We start from the raw sequence: 18,521 nt of genomic DNA, 5'->3' as shown, positions 1-18,521 counted from the left end.
GGAGGTTACAGCAAATGGATGTGAAGAATGCCTTCTTGCATGGTGATTTGCAGGAAGAAGTGTATATGGATCAGCCAACAAGTTATGAAGATTTAGAGCATCCCACGTATGTGTGTAGGTTGAAGAAGGCGCTCTATGGGCTCAAGCAAGCACCTAGAGCATAGTCTGACAAGATCAAAGAGTATCTTATCAATATTGGCTTTTATGTTTCTGATGCTGATCACTCACTTTATGTGAGAAAGAGAGATGCAGGTTTGGTCATCATAGTCATCTATGTGGATGACTTGATTATTACAGGTGATAGTGATAGTGGGATTGCTAAAGTCAATGACTTTTTGAAGAAGAAGTTTGAGATGAAGGATTTAGGTGAGCTAAGGTACTTCCTTGGCATTGAGGTGATCAGATGTGATGATGGTATATGGCTGTCCCAAAGACAGTATGGCTTGGATATGTTGTCCAAGTATGGTATGACAGCATGCAAACCACTTTCAGCCCCGTTGGAGCAGAATGTAAAGTTGAGTGCTGATGTTGGGGATGAGATAGAAGACCCTACTATGTTCAGGAGGATAGTGGGGAGTTTGATCTACATGACCATTACAAGGCCAGACTTGAGCTATGTTGTTGGTCTTGTGAGTCAGTTTATGCAAGTACCTAGAAAGCCACATTTGGATGCAGTCAGACGCATATTGAGATATATGAAGTCCACTTTACATTATGGACTTTTCTATGAGGCAGGTACAGATGTACAAGTGTTTGGATACACAAATGCAGATTGGGCTGGTAGTATGTCCGATAGAAGATCTACCAGCGAATACATGTTCTCTCTTGGTAGTGCAGCAGTTACTTGGAGCAGTAAAAAGCAACCCTACAGTTGCTTTGTCAAGTACAGAGGCTAAGTATAGAGGTGTTGTTGTAGCAGCATGTGAGGTAGTACAAAAGTTATTGGCTCATTTAGATGTGCAAGTGGAAGGTCTAGTTGTCATTTATTGTGACAACATGAGTAGTATATAATTGGCTAAGAACCCTATGTTCCATGCCAGGACAAAACATATTGAGGTACACTACCACTTTGTGAGAGAGAAGGTACTAGTAGGTGAGATCGACTTGGTGTATATCAGCACATAGGATCAGATAGCTAACATCTTCACGAAGGCATTGGTTACAGAGAAGCTTCAAAAGTTTCGAAGCTTACTTGGAGTTGCAGAGATGTAGTTGAGCTTGAGGGGGAGTGTTGAGATGACAAGCTCAACACATGCGGACATTAATGATGGACCGCCTGGTTAGATGGGTCCACACGTCTACACTTAGCACGTCGGTGGTGATTATGACTCTCACATGGCCATTGACTCATTACTTATTATATTCAAGTTGTTACACCTATTTACAGCTGGCATAGTTATAGCGTCAGTCGACTAGTGTAGTCGGTTATGCATTGTTTGACTTAGTAGGCCACTTTCCTTTATGTCGTATCTTATCTATACTTTGTGTACATTGTAAAGTGTGTGGAAGAAGAAGAAAAAATCCAGCAAGAAAACGTTTTGGCCTCCATCTCTCTTCTTGTCTCTTGAGTGAGCTTCTCCTTGTGCATTCTGTGTGTGTTCGGCATAGCATCTTGAGCAAGTCCCCCCACCACGCAATTCTTGACAAATACTACATGTGTGTATAAACACTGGTAAGACCCCTCTATTGCAATATCTAAGGAGAACATGGAAATCAAAAAATTTACTGATGAAGGCTTCCATATCTAGCAAGTCCTAGTAAAGTATAAAATGATGTCGAGAGGTCTTTGGCCCGTCATCATCACTGATGCACATATCATTAATTTATCCCATCTCAAGGATTGCCAAGATGGCAAACAAGCCCAATGAGTCATTATGTTGCACTTGGATAAAACATTGATTCTTCATGTTGTTGAACTCTCAACTACCAAAGCTAAGTGGGAAGAACTCACTAGATTGTATGGTGCAAACGGAAAAAGAACTCAAAGATCTCCTTAAGCATAGAGTTCTTTAGTCTTGACTATGGAAAAAGGACCTCCCTTGGAGCATTCATATCACACATGAAGAGGTTAATGGTACAACTTGCATCAATAAATGATGCACTTAATGAAGAAGATTTCATAATAATCATACTTTAAAAAATTACCTAGTGAAGCAAAGTTGGTACGGGACATATCCACTACTCAAATTGAAAAGGCCCTTGTAGCAAAGAAGATTGTAAAGCACTCTTACTACCATAAAAAAGGGCATATTGTAAACGATTGTTAGGAAAAACATCTGAATAAGAATAAGTGTAACAAATATAAGCAAATTCGTCATATTATTAGTAATTTTCTAAATACAGCATCAAGCCAAGTCCACCTTGTAGTCTCCTCAACCTCAAAAAACCTTTTCTAGAGATTGAACATATTACTCTTGTAACTAAAGTCTAGGGCAATGCACATCCATTCCTATAAGATGTCCATGGATGGCATTAAGGAAAGGGGGGGGGGGGGGGGGGGGGGGGGTTTGTTGGTTGAAAGTGGTCCTAAAATATATATAGGATTATGGATAAGAGAGGATATGTAAATGCAACCTTGCTCTTAAGGGCATGTGTAAAGGCAATCTGAGTCTTCTTTCTTTCCTATATAAAGGACCCAAGAGTCATTCTCAGTGATAGAGATGTGCAGAGATGGTTTAATTGTATTTAAAATAGCATATTCTTTGCATATAGTCTCTCTTTGAGCCTCTATTGAGTGTGCATGTTCTTCATTAAGATCTAGCATGATTAGTGTGTTCTTCAGCTTGTCATGTTGGTTTGCTTCCTTGTTTCCTTAAGCAGATTCACCAAATCATTACACATGAGGTGCAAAATATGCACAAAAGGTCATTTCATGTTCAACTATCCACCCATGCCCATGAAACATTGCTACGCCCTTATGCTAGAACCAAGACTAGATCTGGCAACCTCCCAGTCACTAGTTAGCATCTTCGCCAACCACATTAACTTGACTTGACATAACGTGTGTTCCATTAATCTTAACATTCTCAAAATTTTGAGCCATGTAAATAGCTTCATTTAGACTCCTTATTTAGGAAGTCCTCATGTGGGTCTACAAGGGGGATTGCATCTAGCAGTCTAAAATTTATTATCTCAAAACTCAAATATTTCCTCTGGTACACTATAATTGGGTCCAAGTCCAGGTTGTGGTCACTAGGTGCAATTGGGTTACATCAACTTTGCAAGATGACAGAGTCCTAACATGCTTAGATGTAACACAACAATATACTAACATCGCAAATTTAACAGCCACAACATATCAAAAGAAAGACTTCCAAAATGGACAATCATAGACAATACTTGACAAAAAAGGATTTCTTATATATTCAAATAGCATAGTCAACGTAGTTTGTACAAAGCATCATGGTCTCTCAAGGAGATGATCATAAGCACAAATAAGACTCAATCAAATGAATACGTTCCAAGGTGTAACCACTTAGAAGATACAAGGCATAAGTAGATAACCATGGCTACCATCGCAGTGCTACATCAAGCTAAATGTGAATGTATGGCATTGTATACATGAGGGTGAATTAGCTATGTACTCATGACAACAATAGCTAGGTATAACCCTCATCATTTCCTTTCTACTCCTTTTACATCCTTAGCTATCGATGGTGTCTTGAAGTCCTTCTACCACTATCTTTGGCTAGACCACCCCCTTTCATTACTATACTGATGCCATTAGCATTGATTGCTACTTTTAGTCCCCAATCTACCTCTTCCCTATTCTATGCTGCCTACTAACACATGCCATGCACGGTGGACTCAAACCCACAAGAGTTCATTTCTCAATGGCTCTGATGTCTCCCATCCTTCCACTCTTTCTCTTGGATAGTGCCTGTGGAGGCACCGAAAGCAGGGCAGAGCAAAAATCTCAGATTGCAGTGAGATTTGGTATGCGCGAAGAGCGTAGTGTATTCTGCAGATGCCTTTAGGGCTTTCCCGCAGTTATTTTGGACATCTGAGGCCGTTTCAGGGCCCGTTTTAGAGCCGCAAGGTTGCCGACAGCAGTTTCAAGATACACTGTGACTTCGACTGTATTGATCGAAAGTGGGTGCACAGGTTACAGATTTCAGATCTGTAAGTTCAAAGGTGTTTATTAGTGAGTAAGCACAAGGTTTATCTACAAACAGGTTGCAGATTGCATGTATTGTTGAGCAGACAGTGGAAAAGGCTATCTGGTGTATTGCTATGCACTACAGGTCGAGGATTGTAGAAGATTTGCTTGCTGTTGGTATTAATTTTGTGATAATGGCAGAGAAAAATGGAAACCCCATCATTGAGAAGCTCGACAAGAACAACTACCCATCATGGAAGTTCCGTGTCACGAACTTCCTTATTGGAAAAGGCCTCTACGAGTTTGTTTCAGGTGAAGAAAAGGAGCCGGAGGTGAGTGATCCTCCAACGGCAGAAGAGACAAAGGCACGAAAGGAATGAAATGTAAAAGACAAGAAGGTCATGTATTGGTTGTCTGCAGTAATTGACAATAATATGTTGGGACACATTAGAAATGCAGAGAATTCATATGCAGCTTGGACCATACTTGAAAGTATGTTTTTTGTAAATACAAAGGCACGAAAGATTCAACTCAAGCAAGAGTTGAATACATTAAAGAAAGGGAAGATGTCTATCAATGAGTATGCGCACTGAAGGTAAGAAGCATTACAGATGCATTGGTAGTGATTGATGCAATGCCCGATGATGATGATTTGGTGTCGTCAACCTTGGGTGGACTTAACAATGAAAAGGCTTGGAAGTCTTTTGTAACTTCCGTATATGTTAGAAAGCCATTCCCAGATTTCGATGAGTTGGTCTCTCTTATGATCACTGAAGAGATCAACATGTAGAGTGAGACATCTGAAAGAAGTGGTGAACAATTCCAAGCTTTCTACTCCAGTTCAGGAAGGGGACGAGGCAGGTTCTCTTCAAGAGGCCGTGGTACAGGACGTGGTAGTGACAACTAGCAAAACAGATTGAATCAGCAATTCGGCGATATGCAGGTTTAAGGAGGTCGTGGTAACTTTAGAGGCAGGAGGAGTTTTAGAGGAAGAGGTGGATGGCAGAACAGAGGTTCCAACAACTCTGGTATTTTGTGTCACTACTGTGGCAAAACAGCAAGGAAACTATGCATCGTCTTCACAACAGAATGAAGAAAAAAATGAATGTTTGTTTGTTATGTAGCATATGCTGAATGCCGTTACAGGAAAGGGAATACATGAAGATGTTTGGTATGTTGATTCAGGTGCATCCAATCATATGACCAGCCATGCAGAATGGTTTGGAGAGATGCAGGATTTGTAGAATGCAGGTTATGTACAGACGGGTGATGATTCATGCCACCCAATTTCACACATTGGAAAAGTTCCCTTGTCCTTGCATGATGGTACGACAAAGAGTCTTTCAGATGTATTACATGTGCCATCTATTACAAAGAACTTGGTGTCAGTCGGTCAAATGGTAGAGCAAGGGCTGCAAGTCAGATTCAATGCAAAGGGCTGCTTTGTAGAAGACTTCAATGACAAGTGCAGGTTGGTAGCAAAGGGAAGTAGAGTTGGACGTATGTTTACTCTGGATGCTTGAATTCCTACTATGAATGCTGCTATGTATGCCAAAGGATAAGGTGTTGTTGCAGACATTGAAATTTGGCACAAACGCATTGGACATGCAAATGTACAGAGGCTGAAATTAATGCAGTCCAAAGGGTTGGTTACAGGTTTGCCTACATTTAGAGTTGCAGAATTTCATAAGGTATGTGAAGCATGTCAGTTTGGTAAGCAGGCAAGACAACCCTTTTCACATGACAGAGATGTAAGCAGAAATATCCTTGATGTTGTGCATACAGAAATTTGGGGGCCTACACAAAATGTTTCTCTTGGAGGTAGTTCATACTTTGTCACATTCATTGATGATTGTTCTAGAAAGCTGTGGATATATTTTATGAAGGAAAAGAGTGAAGCGTTTGAGCACTTTAGAACTTTCAAGGCTGCAGTTGAAAGAGAAACAGGCTTGAAAGTAAAGTGCTTGAGGTCAGATGGAGGGGGAGATCACCTCTCAAATGAGTTCAGTGATTTTCTGAGGTCTCATGGGATAAAGAGACAGTTCACATGGAGGTATACCCCACAGCAAAATGGGGTTGCAGAAAGGAAAAACAGGCATATTGTAGAAGTTGCACGTGCCTTGATGGTTGAAAAGAATATGCCTAAGCATTTTTGGTCTGAGGCTGTTCATACTGCTGTTTATATTATGAATAGAACTCCCACAGCTGCAGTTCATGGTATGACCCCCGAAGAATGTTTTATAGGTAAGAAGCCTGATGTTTCACACTTGAAAGCGTTTGGTTGCATTGTGTATGTTCATGTGCCAGATGAGTTGCGGAAGAAACTAGATCCAAAGGCTAAAAAGTGTGTCTTTATTGGATACTCTTTAGAGCAGAAAGGGTATCGTTGTTACAACCCTGTCACATGTAAGTTCAGAGTGAGCAGGGATGTCATCTTTGATGAAATGAGCAATTGGTATGCATCTAGTGGTGATGCATTGGTTGATGATGATGATCATGACACTCATGTGCAGGCTGAAAAGCAAGAATCACGGACCCTTAGTGGACCAGAGACATCATCTGGTAGTCTTTGGTTTGGGAGACTAAGGAGTATCTCTACATCTTCGGGTGCATCTAGTAGCACTATAGGTACAGACAAAGGAAAGAATAAAGTGTCCGAAGGCATTGATGTAGTTATTGATGGAGACTCCAGTGGCTCACAGAGCTTGGATGATGAGCTTGGCATTCCTTCAGTAAGGACTCCAGGTGTGCAGAGAGCACGCGTTAATGCAAAGACTCCATTGAGTGATCCAATGGTACGCAGGTTTAGCAGGGTGAGAAATCCTGTTAAAAGATTTGGTTTTGAAGGTTATGCAGCTCACCATTATGCTTATATGGTGAAACTAGTTGAGGATGTTGAGCCTACATGTTTTGAGGAGGCTATTGGTCATGCTCATTGGGATGTAGCAATGGATGAGATGGCTGCATTAGAGGCCAATAAGACTTGGGACCTAGTATCATTGCCGAAGGGCAAGAAAGCCATTGGATGTAAGTGGGTTTATAAGACTAAGCACAATGCAGATGGTTCTATTAGTAGGTACAAAGCTAGGCTGGTTGCAAAAGGCTATGCCCAGACATATGGCATAGATTATGATGAAACCTTCAGTCCAGTTGCTAGGATGGCAACGGTCAAATGTGTGATTGCTTTGGCAACAGCCAAAGGTTGGAGGTTGCAGCAAATGGATGTGAAGAATGCTTTCTTGCATGGTGATTTGCAGGAAGAAGTGTATATGGATCAGCCAATAGGTTATGAAGATTTAGAGCATCCCACATATGTGTGCAAGTTGAAGAAGGCGCTCTATGGGCTCAAGCAAGCACCTAGAGCATGGTTTGACAAGATCAGAGAGTATCTTGTCAATATTGGCTTTTATGTTTTTGATGGTGATCACTCACTTTATGTGAGAAAGGGAGATGCAGGTTTGGTCATCATAGTCATCTATGTGGATGACTTGATTATTACAGGTGATAATGATAGTGGGATTGCTAAAGTCAATGACTTTTTGAAGAAGAAGTTTGAGATGAAGGATTTAGGTGAGCTAAGGTACTTCCTTGGCATTGAGGTGATCAGATGTGATGATGGTATATGGCTGTCCCAAAGACAGTATGGCTTGGATATGTTGTCCAAGTATGGTATGAGAGCATGCAAACCACTTTCAGCCCCGTTGGAGCAGAATGTAAAGTTGAGTGCTAATGTTGGGGATGAGATAGAAGACCCTACTATGTTCAGGAGGATAGTGGGGAGTTTGATCTACATGACCATTACAAGGCCAGACTTGAGCTACATTGTTGGTCTTGTGAGTCAGTTTATGCAAGTACCTAGAAAGCCACATTTGGATGCAGTCAGACGCATATTGAGATATGTGAAGTCCACATTACATTATGGACTTTTCTATGAGGCAGGTACAGATGTACAGGTGTTTGGATACACAAATGCAGATTGGGCTGGTAGTATGTCCGATAGAAGATCTACCAGCGGATACATGTTCTCTCTTGGTAGTGCAGCAGTCACTTGGAGCAGTAAAAAGCAACCTACAGTTGCTTTGTCAAGTACAAAGGCTAAGTATAGAGGTGTTGTTGTAGCAGCATGTGAGGTAGTATGGCTGCAAAAGTTATTGGCTGATTTGGATATGCAGGTGGAATGTCCAATTGTCATTTATTGTGACAACATGAGCAGTATACAGTTGGCTAGGAACCCTGTGTTCCATGCTAGGACAAAACATATTGAGGTACACTACCACTTTGTGAGATAGAAGGTACTAGCATGTGAGATCGACTTTGTGTATTTCAGCACACAGGATCAAATAGCTGACATCTTCACGAAGGCATTGGGTACAGAGAAGCTTCACAAGTTTCGAAGCTTACTTGGAGTTGCAAAGATGCAGTTGAGCTTGAGGGGGAGTGTTGAGATGACAAGCTCAACACATGCGGACATTGATGATGGACCGCCTAGTTAGATGGGTCCACACATCTACACTTAGCACGTCGATGGTCATTATGACTCACACATGGCCACTGACTCATTACTTATTATATTCAGGTTGTTACACCTATTTACAGCTGGCATAGTTATAGCACCAGTCGACTAGTGTAGTCGGTTATGCATTGTTTGACTTAGTAGGCCACTTTCCTTTATGTTGTATCTTATCTATACTTTGTGTATATTGTAAAGAGTGTGGAAGAAGAAGAAGAAACCAGCAAGAAAACGTTTTGGCCTCCATCTCTCTTCTTGTCTCTTAAGTGAGCTTCTCCTTGTGCATTCTGTGTGTGTTCGGCACAGCATCTTGAGCAACTCCCTCCACCACGCAATTCTTGACATGATCTCAGCTCAAAAGCATTCCGGAGCATAAACAAGACATGTGGCATAGTCTAAATACATCATGATAGCATATCGAGTAGCTGGAAGCACCCCGTGACCAATAGGCATAACCCAACTGTAGCATAAATAGCTTCAGCCTTGAAGTTTCCAATAGCATATAACATCTATAAACTGAGCAAATCGGTACTTAATCCAAGCTCAAATCCATAGGCAAACCATATGCGTACATTCCCTTATATATAAGCACCAACCAGGCATAATCAGGCATCAAATGCCAAGATCTATAAGCATAAAATTGAAGTAACAGGTGGCTGCCTTGTTTTAGATAGGTCTGGAATTATTCAAAACAATCAATGGCTGAGCTAAATCAGCTCCAAATGCATCTCACATAAGAGACATAACATCCACAAGTGATCCAGTATCGATAGACATCAGTAGAAGCATCACATAAGCCATAGGCATACAAATATATGCTGTCTCAGACCTGAAATCTGTTGTAGAATATTTTTTCATCAGAATTTGGCAAATTTGACATCACCATCGCGTCTCGAGCATGCCAAATTCCCAACTTAGACTCTTATCTTGCCTGAATCGGGTTCAGAATACCCGAGATATGACAAAAAGAGTGATTTTTGGGCTAGATTTTGAAACAGATGCAAAAAAAACGTTAGATGGCTGGGGGGGTTCTGCTGTCCCACATGTCAATAATGGGGCCCAAAGGGGGCATAAATGGGGGCCAAAGAAGGCCTACACCAAGCCTTATCAAGCCTTGATAGGCTAGAAGCAAGATCTAGGTGAAGGAAGCTCCAAGAGGTGTGAGCTATGGTTGCCCACAATCTGTGAAAACCCTGTTTACCTAGACTTGTTGACTGAAATAAAACTCTGAAATAATGAAGCAATATCCCAGTGTCAATGCCCTGATGGTGCCTCGATAGGCCGGGAAGAAGCTCGGGAAGCCGGGGAGTGACGGGAGCTCAAGAGAATGAGCTATGGCTGCCGGGAAGGAGACCCAATGTGAGTGGGGAGTCAATGGGAAGCTAAGAATGCCATGAGCCAAGCTCAAGAGTCAGGAAGCCATGCTCTAATACCATTTGAAAGGTGAGAAGGATCGAAGCTTACACTCCAGAGCTATGGCGGGAGAGCAAGAGCAAAAAAGAGAGAGATAAGAAATGGGAACTCCAACAGTCACAATGTGTGATCGGGCCTTCCTTTATTCAAACTGTCACTAAAAGAATAAAGAATAAAGTGATGGTGACGGGCACCCACCACCTGCAGTATGCAATAGCGGTGACTGTCAGTGTAGTAATATACGGGCGGCTAGGCAGAGGTGCCTTTACCCCCAACATTTTATGCAATGTTTCAGCATGCTTGCCAAAAATACAATGATCACAATGGTCAAAATGAACATACCTCAAACATGGCAAATAACCCAAATGAGAAAGCACTTTCATTCCAGTTTGACTCATGTGCCCCAACCAGCTATGCCACAAAGACACACTTGACCCTCAAATGGCATCAAATATAACTCCAAATGGGTTGCACAATCCAATTTTGCCAAAATTTCACAAATTTTACAAGAGCCCCAAATTTGTCAAGGTTTCTATATGCTTAATTTACATAGAAATTGCACCGCAAGTATATACCAAGATCAGATTTTACCCAAGCTTTGCCAAAACCTTAGATTATATGAGGTCCAATGTGTCAAAATTTCAAGAATTTTACCTATCCCATTGCAATTTTTGCATGTACGTGAAAAGCCCCAATTATTGTGTAAAGTTTCACAAATTTTACTCAACCGAGTAAAATCTTCCCACATACACTAAAATTTCCAAATTCTAGAAGTAAATGCATCCCAAATCTCTGAGATTTGTAGAGCTGTGCTTATGCATGTGTCTCAGCCCACAAAAGTACTAAAGAAAAAATATTTTCTTTTAAAAAAGACCTATCGGTAGGTTGAGCAACATGCAACCTATGCTGACATGTCGACGCCGCCAATCCTACTTGTGTGTCACTTGCTTGCATCGCTTGCCACCTATGTTGACATGGCCTGCCTATTGCCTACATCTGTTGAAGCTTGGTATGAAGACAACTGTGACCCTCTTCTATCTTCAACTTTTTCCACCTGCACGACTGTGCTTGCTTGGCTTGTAGCCTCCTATACTTGCATGAGCTACAGTGTGTGTGGCTTGTCTATATATCACCTACTTGCATAGAACTCAAGAGGCGAGCAACCTTCCACTCTGATACAAGTTTGTGGTGGCCTAGACATAGTGAAGGTTCAATATTCAACAATTGCAATTGTAGGGATAGAGCTCATGCTCAACTACCAAGACCCATGGACTGGTTATTGTCTGGTTATTGTTCAAGCATTTCAAGCGAGCACTAATGGCTACCTCTCACATAGGCCATGCGCTATCCCTCTCTACGAGTGTAGTGAGCTTACCTCGATGCCCGAATGAGTTGCCTCCTCCCTCAAGCACACTGATAGCTCCATGATTCTTGATGCGAGCTCAAGAATCCTCAAGCCTCCACCTCCAAGCTCCATCCTCTATAGCGGCGTGCAAGAGAAGAGAAGAGAAGAAGAAGAGAGGATATGGTGGAGAGCTTCACCTCCTTGATCCCTCACCCTCACACACTCACTCCCTCACACTCGCACTCCCTCTCTCAAGCACACACAGGAAAGCAAGAGGAGAGAAGAAGAGAAGAATAAGAGTCTCTTGTTGCCACACAGCAAAGAATGAGCTCTCATTCACTTTTTGAACTTTATATACATGCCCTAAAATCCCATGGGCACCCGTCCCCTTTTTTACATGACTGGCCATTGTGGCAAGGTCCTTTTTCCCATTCCCTTCTACTTGGCCTATTTCTTTAGTTTATGCTTGTCTACCCTTTTACAATTTGCATAGGAGAGAGCTTGGCACTCTTTTAAAAAATTTGATGCACCTTTCACCTAAAAATGCACTTTTGCTTTTAGCTTAATTTTAGAGGTTGTCCTTGTGCCTTTGCTTGTTCTCCGACTTGCTTCTTTTGTCTCGAGCTAGGGTTAACATTACCCCCTGCCTAGTTTAGTGCGAATCCCATAGCACTGATTTGGAGTGGTTGGTAGGAGGGATGGGTGTAGGCGGGTGGCTTTTTTGAGCTGGTACACAAGCCCTTGCGAGGGTCCACAACCTGGGTGGAATGGCCCTTGAAATTGAAGATGAAGTTGGGGCGGGTCATTTTTTGCTGCTGGTATTGAGGGGATTTGTGCTCTGAAATTGAATATCGTGTTGGATGGATCCCTGTGTGGAGAGAGATTGATGGGCATATCCATTTTTTAATTTTGAAGATGGTTTTAGATGGATTCATATTTTGGTCCTTCGCAGTTGCCTTCTCCTGCATTGTTCCAAATGAGCTTCTTCATTCACTTTTTAACTGGGGCTGCCTCAGTCTGTCTTTGTTCTGTTTTGCCTACATGGTGATATCATCTCACAAGATGGCCCCGTTCATAAGCGGGTGTTGGTTCCGAACACTTGCCTTTTTGAGGTGCGAGGCCTCAATGAGAAAGCCCGGACGTGTGAGGCGATGTTGATGGGGTCCCAAGGGAATTGGGCTTGGGAAGAACGGATCATGCAGTTAAGGTGGTGGGGGCCATGGGGCGTATTGCATGGATGATGGGGCCTCCGAAGCCGATAGTTGGGGCCTTTGTTTGTACTTAAAAAGAGAAGAAGGTGCACTACCTGGGGGTGTCTGCTCTGCCTATGGTGCACTATGCTTGTGCTAGTGGAACTCGGAGTTGGGTCAGAGAGATGAGCCAACAAAGAGCTAACTACTCTCATTTTCTTCATTATTCAATTTCACACACTAAGTAACCAAAGCAACTAGGTCTAAGTGAACAAACCATATTGATATGCTAACTATAGTTAAGTCACGTACCCGACTTATTCAATCACACACACATGATAGGGACAACACAGATCCATCAGTTTGCGGGAGTGATGGGCACAGAGCCTTCAAGAATAGTGGCCCCTACTGAGCTGACTACATAGGAATATGGAACTCATTTGTGCCCATTGGACTTGATCTCATAGATGGATTCCACAAATTCCAGGTGATCCTCTTAGCAGGCCAAAAGGTGCTATCGTTACTCCTGGAGTTTTACTTGCTTTGCTGAACTTGGGCCTAGAGAGCTGCATTGTCCTATCATACTACCTACTACATTTCCATCCAGAGCATTAAAGCTTGTTGTTGAACCTGCCAACACCAACAAATTCCTATTGCCATAGAAGTGAGGCAGTACTAGGTGATATTTGGGTAAAACTCTATCAAGAGGATGACTTCAACAACAATAGGGTTAGAGTGTGCAATATGAGTGGGGATTAGAAAAAACTTGGATAGTTGTCCCAATAAAAATCACGATAAACTGACTGGTAATCTAGGATGTTTCCTCTCTACTATGCTTCTCGCCCCCATGGGAGGTCTACAACAGCACAATGCAGCGAGACTTGAAGTTGAGCTTACTATAGTCAAAGCTAGAGAATTCTCTTGTAGATGTGGGCTGAGGGGTAGCTTCCAAGGTCGCAAGTTTTTCTTCACTAGTGCCCTTTTTGGGACATCCAGTAGAGATATTTGCCATCTTGTCCTATACTGTGTTGGACTATCCATATGTTTGAGCTCAAGGAGTATCTTATAGAGATGAAGGGGAAAGGTGGTGTTGAGATATCGAGCTCCACTCGTGATACGCCAGGGTGACCGTTGTGCATTTATGTCACCGACGTGTTAGTTGCAGATGCGGTTGGTACACCGCCCATGAATAATAGCTACATGATAGCTATCCTTATCTACTCTAGTTCGTGGCTCAGTTAGTATGCCACCTTAGTTAGTTGAGTTTGGTTTGAGACCCATATAGAGGGTTCTTCTATTTTCTTTGTACTTGAGTTTTTTTGGCTTACACAACTAAGAAGAGGAAAACTGTTTTCAGCCTCCACCCTTGTGTGTCTTCCCCCATTGTGCAAGCAAGAAAGCTTCAAGCGAGACTCCTTCCTTCTCTCCCACAATCTTGACATGGTATCAGAGCCTTGTTCATGGTAAGGAGCTCAAGAAAGCAAGCCAAGCTCGCGGTGGTCTGGTAAGAGGAGCAGTGTTGCTTTCATTTCCTATTTTGGGAGCAGATCTCTGCAGGTAGCACAGCCGGAAATTGCAGGAGTGCATTGTCTCAGGTTGAGACGCCCTTCGCGGTGAAGCAAGAGGGCAGTATATGCTGCGGGGCTAGGCTTTAGCCCTCGGCGACCTTGTTTTTTTGATTTGAGGCCATTTCGGGGCCTGTTTTGCAGACGGAAGTTTTCTGCACGCACTCAAGAAAAGGCTCAGTTTTATGCTGTGCGACCACTGTTCTACAGGTCGGTGAAAAGTTACTGTAGAAATTGCATCGTATGCTTGTGCGCAAAGACATTGGGAGTTTCAGAATCATCCTTGGTTCCTGTTTATGCAAAATCGTCACTAGGAAGTGACTGTGTGGTCAAATACCACTTTCGCCAGTTTTGCAGATTTGCCCTTGTGAGGCTGAAGCTGTGGTTTTTGCAGTGACAGAATTTTTTGCAGTCTTCTGTAATGGCATCTGATTCTCTTTCACAGATTGTCACTGAAAAGCTTGACAAGAACAACTTCCAGGCATGGAAGTTTAGAATGACGAATTTCCTTATGGGAAAAGGATATTGGGAATTTGTTGCAGGAAATGAAGAAGAACCAGTTCTTCCTGATGTTCCCAATCAACAACAAATGCAGGCATTTAAAACATGGCATGAGAGAGCCAGGAAAGTTATGTATTGGCTGTCTATCAGTACTTCAGACTCTATGATTGTGCATATTCAGGATGCAAGTACGCCAAAGGAGGCATGGGATACTTTGTCAAAAATGTATAGCACAAATACGCAAGCCAGGAAAATGCAGCTCAAGCAAGAGTTGCATAATGTGCAAAGAGAAAGTATGAGCATCAACGACTACCACATGAAGGTGAAGAAGATTGCAGATGCACTTGCTTCCATTGGGTCGCCAGTGGAAGATGATGATTTAGTTTCCGTGACCTTGAATGGTCTAGGAAAGGATTATGCACAGTTTCGGACATCCATTTCAGTTCGTGAAAGATTTCCTGATTTTGAGGAGTTGATTGCTCTTCTAATTTCTGAGGAACAGAGAAATGGTGGTGCATCTTCTTCAGGAGGAACATCAAAAGAAGCTGTCTTCTACTCAAATGCTGGAAGAGGTAGAGGCAGAGGTAGAGGAGGCCGATTTGGAGGCCGTGGCAGAAATCAGAATATGCAGCAAACTCAAGAAAACCAGTCCTATGGAGGAGGACGTGGTAACTCTAGAGGCAGGGGGAGCCAAAGAGGTCGTGGTGGATGGCAAAGAGGCCAAAATGCAAACAGTAATGTTGAATGCTACTACTGTGGTAAAATGGGTCATATGGCTAAAGACTGCTATAAAAAGCAGAATGACATCATGAATGGAAAACTGCAACAAGGGAATTATGCATCTTCTAGTAGACAGGGTGATGACAGAAATGAGCATTTGTTCATGGTGCAGCACATGAACAATTCTATGACAAGTGCAGAAGAAAGCAATGATGTATGGTATGTTGACTCAGGTGCATCAAACCACATGACAGGTCATGCAGAATGGATGGAGGATGCAAAGAAAATGGAAAAACCAGGATTTGTGGAGACTGGTGATGATACTGCACATCCTATTGTGCAGATTGGAAAAATTCCCTTGTCTATGCAGGGTGGGAAAAAGAAATACCTGTCCGATGTATTTCATGTCCCGAATATCACCAAGAATCTGGTTTCAGTTGGTCAAATGGTTGAACAGGGCTTGCAGGTCAGATTTAATCCTCATGGATGCTTTGTTGAGGATATGAAAAATAAAGGTCGCTTGATAGCAAAAGGAAAGAAGAAGGGCAGAATGTTTACATTGGATGCAGACATGTCTGAATTGAGTGCAGCAATGTTTGCACATGGGACCGGTGTAGTTGCAGATATTGATATCTGGCATAAACGCATTGGTCATGTTAATGTACAGCGACTTAAATCAATGCAGGCCCAAAATATTGTTGCAGGATTGCCCAAATTCAAGGTTGCAGAAATGCATAAGGTATGTGAAGCCTGTCAGTTTGGAAAACATGCAAGGAAACCATTTCCTAGACATGTTCAAGAGAGTGAGAAGCCATTGGAATTAATCCACTCTGATGTGTGGACTACTAAAGCTGCATCTCTTGGAGGCTGTCATTATTTTGTCACTTTTATTGATGACTATAGCAGAAAAGTTTGGGTGTATTTTATGAAAAAGAAAAGTGAAGTTTTTGGGCATTTCAAAACCCTTAAAGCTATGGCTGAAAAAGAAACAGGTCTGCAAATAAAATGCCTGAGGTCAGATGGAGGGGGAGAGTACCTCTCAAATGAGTTTGCAAAGTTCTTGCGGGAGCATGGCATAAAGCAGCAATATTCATGCAGTTATACCCCACAACAAAATGGAATTGCAGAAAGGAAAAACAGGCATATTGGAGAGGTATCTCGTGCCATGCTCAATGAAAAAGACTTGCCAGATTTTTATTGGGCTGAAGCAGTTGCTACAGCAGTCTACATAATGAACAGGACTCCCACTGCAGCAATACATGGAATGACTCCAGAGGAGAGGTATACTGGTAGGAAACCAGATATTTCTCATTTGAAAATTTTTGGTTGCATTGCCTATGTACATGTGCCAGATGAGCTGAGATCCAAGTTGGATCCAAAAGCTGAGAAGTGCATCTTTATTGGTTACTCTCTGCAGCAAAAAGGGTATAGATGCTATAACCCTTCTACTCGTAAGTTTACAGTGAGCAGAGATGTTGTTTTTGATGAGATGAGTAGCTGGTATAAACCAGTAAATGTGATTGATGATGTAGATGCACAAAATGGTAATGCTGCACAAAATTCACAGCAGCAGTCACAAAATATTAGTGGACGTGGAGCGTCCTCTAGCAGTGGTTCACATTCTTCGCCATGGACAGGCAGATTGAGATCAGGAGATTCCTCTCAAAGCAATGCAGATAGTGGTATGCAGGTATCACGAAAAGGAAAAGAGAAAGTTGATCAGCCCATGTTTGATGTGAATGCAGGTCACTCTTATGTGGATGGTGAATCCAGTGGCTCAGAGCAGAGCATTGATGATGAGTTGGGTATTCCTTCTATTGTTACACCTGGAGTAAGGAAGACCAGGGATGTTTTGAGAGCACCTGGGAGTGAACCTACTTTGCGCAGGTCTACGAGAGCTAGGTATCCTGTGGATAGGCTGAAATATGATGGATTTACAGCCATTCACTATGCATATATGGTCAAGGTGATACAGGAACCAGAACCCACTTCTTTTGAGCAAGCCATGGGAAAAGAAAAATGGGAGAAAGCCATGGATGAAGAAATGGATGCCTTGGAAGCAAATGCTACATGGGAGTTAGTACCTTTGCCTAAAGGTAAGAATGCAATTGGCTGTAAGTGGGTTTATAAGGTGAAGCACAATGCTGATGGTTCTGTGAACAGATACAAGGCAAGATTAGTAGTCAAGGGGTATGCACAAACATATGGCATTGACTATGAAGAAACATTTAGTCCGGTTGCAAGGATGGCAACCGTAAGAGCAGTCATTGCTATGGCTGCATCAAAGGGATGGTCTTTACATCAGATGGATGTAAAGAATGCCTTCTTGCATGGTGATTTGCAAGAAGAGGTCTATATGGAGCAGCCACCAGGTTATGTGCATGCTGTTCATCCTGAGTTTGTTTGCAGGTTGAAGAAAGCCTTGTATGGCTTGAAGCAAGCACCTAGAGCATGGTCTGACAAGATAGGACAGTATCTTGTCACTATTGGCTTTCAGATTTCCAAGGCAGATTTCTCACTTTATGTGAGAAAAACAGAGAAAGGTATTATGCTGCTTGTCATTTATGTTGATGATTTGATTATGACAGGTGACAGTGATGAAGATATCCTTCATGTGAAAATGCTATTGAAGCAGAAGTTTGAGATGAAGGATTTGGGAGAGCTGCGTTATTTCTTGGGCATTGAGGTGATTAGATCAACAAGTGGGATACAGCTATTGCAGAGGCAGTATGGATTGGACATGCTGTCCAAATATGGGATGACAGGCTGTAAGCCTATTTCAGTTCCTTTGGAGCAAAATGTGAAGCTGAGCACAGATGCAGGTGAGCTTCTAGAAGACCCTACTATGTACAGACGCATAGTAGGAAGTTTGATTTATATGACTATTACCAGGCCAGATTTGAGCTATGCTGTTGGATTGGTAAGTCAGTTTATGCAGGCTCCAAGGAAACCACATTTGGATGCGGCTAGACGCATACTTAGGTATGTGAAGTCCACATTGCAGTGTGGACTATTTTATGAGACTGGGGTTCAGATACAGTTGCATGGATACACTGATGCTGATTGGGCTGGTAGTATTTCTGATAGACGATCTACCAGTGGATATGTATTCTCTTTTGGGAGTGCTGCAGTCACTTGGAGCAGCAAGAAACAGCCTACAGTTGCCTTGTCGAGCACA

The sequence above is a fragment of the Lygodium microphyllum genome, chromosome 27 (assembly GCF_053477565.2).
Source record: "Lygodium microphyllum isolate KBCC chromosome 27, Lygodium_microphyllum_v1.1.10, whole genome shotgun sequence".
Taxonomy (NCBI): domain Eukaryota; kingdom Viridiplantae; phylum Streptophyta; class Polypodiopsida; order Schizaeales; family Lygodiaceae; genus Lygodium; species Lygodium microphyllum.
Note: the sequence above shows the minus strand (reverse complement) of the source record.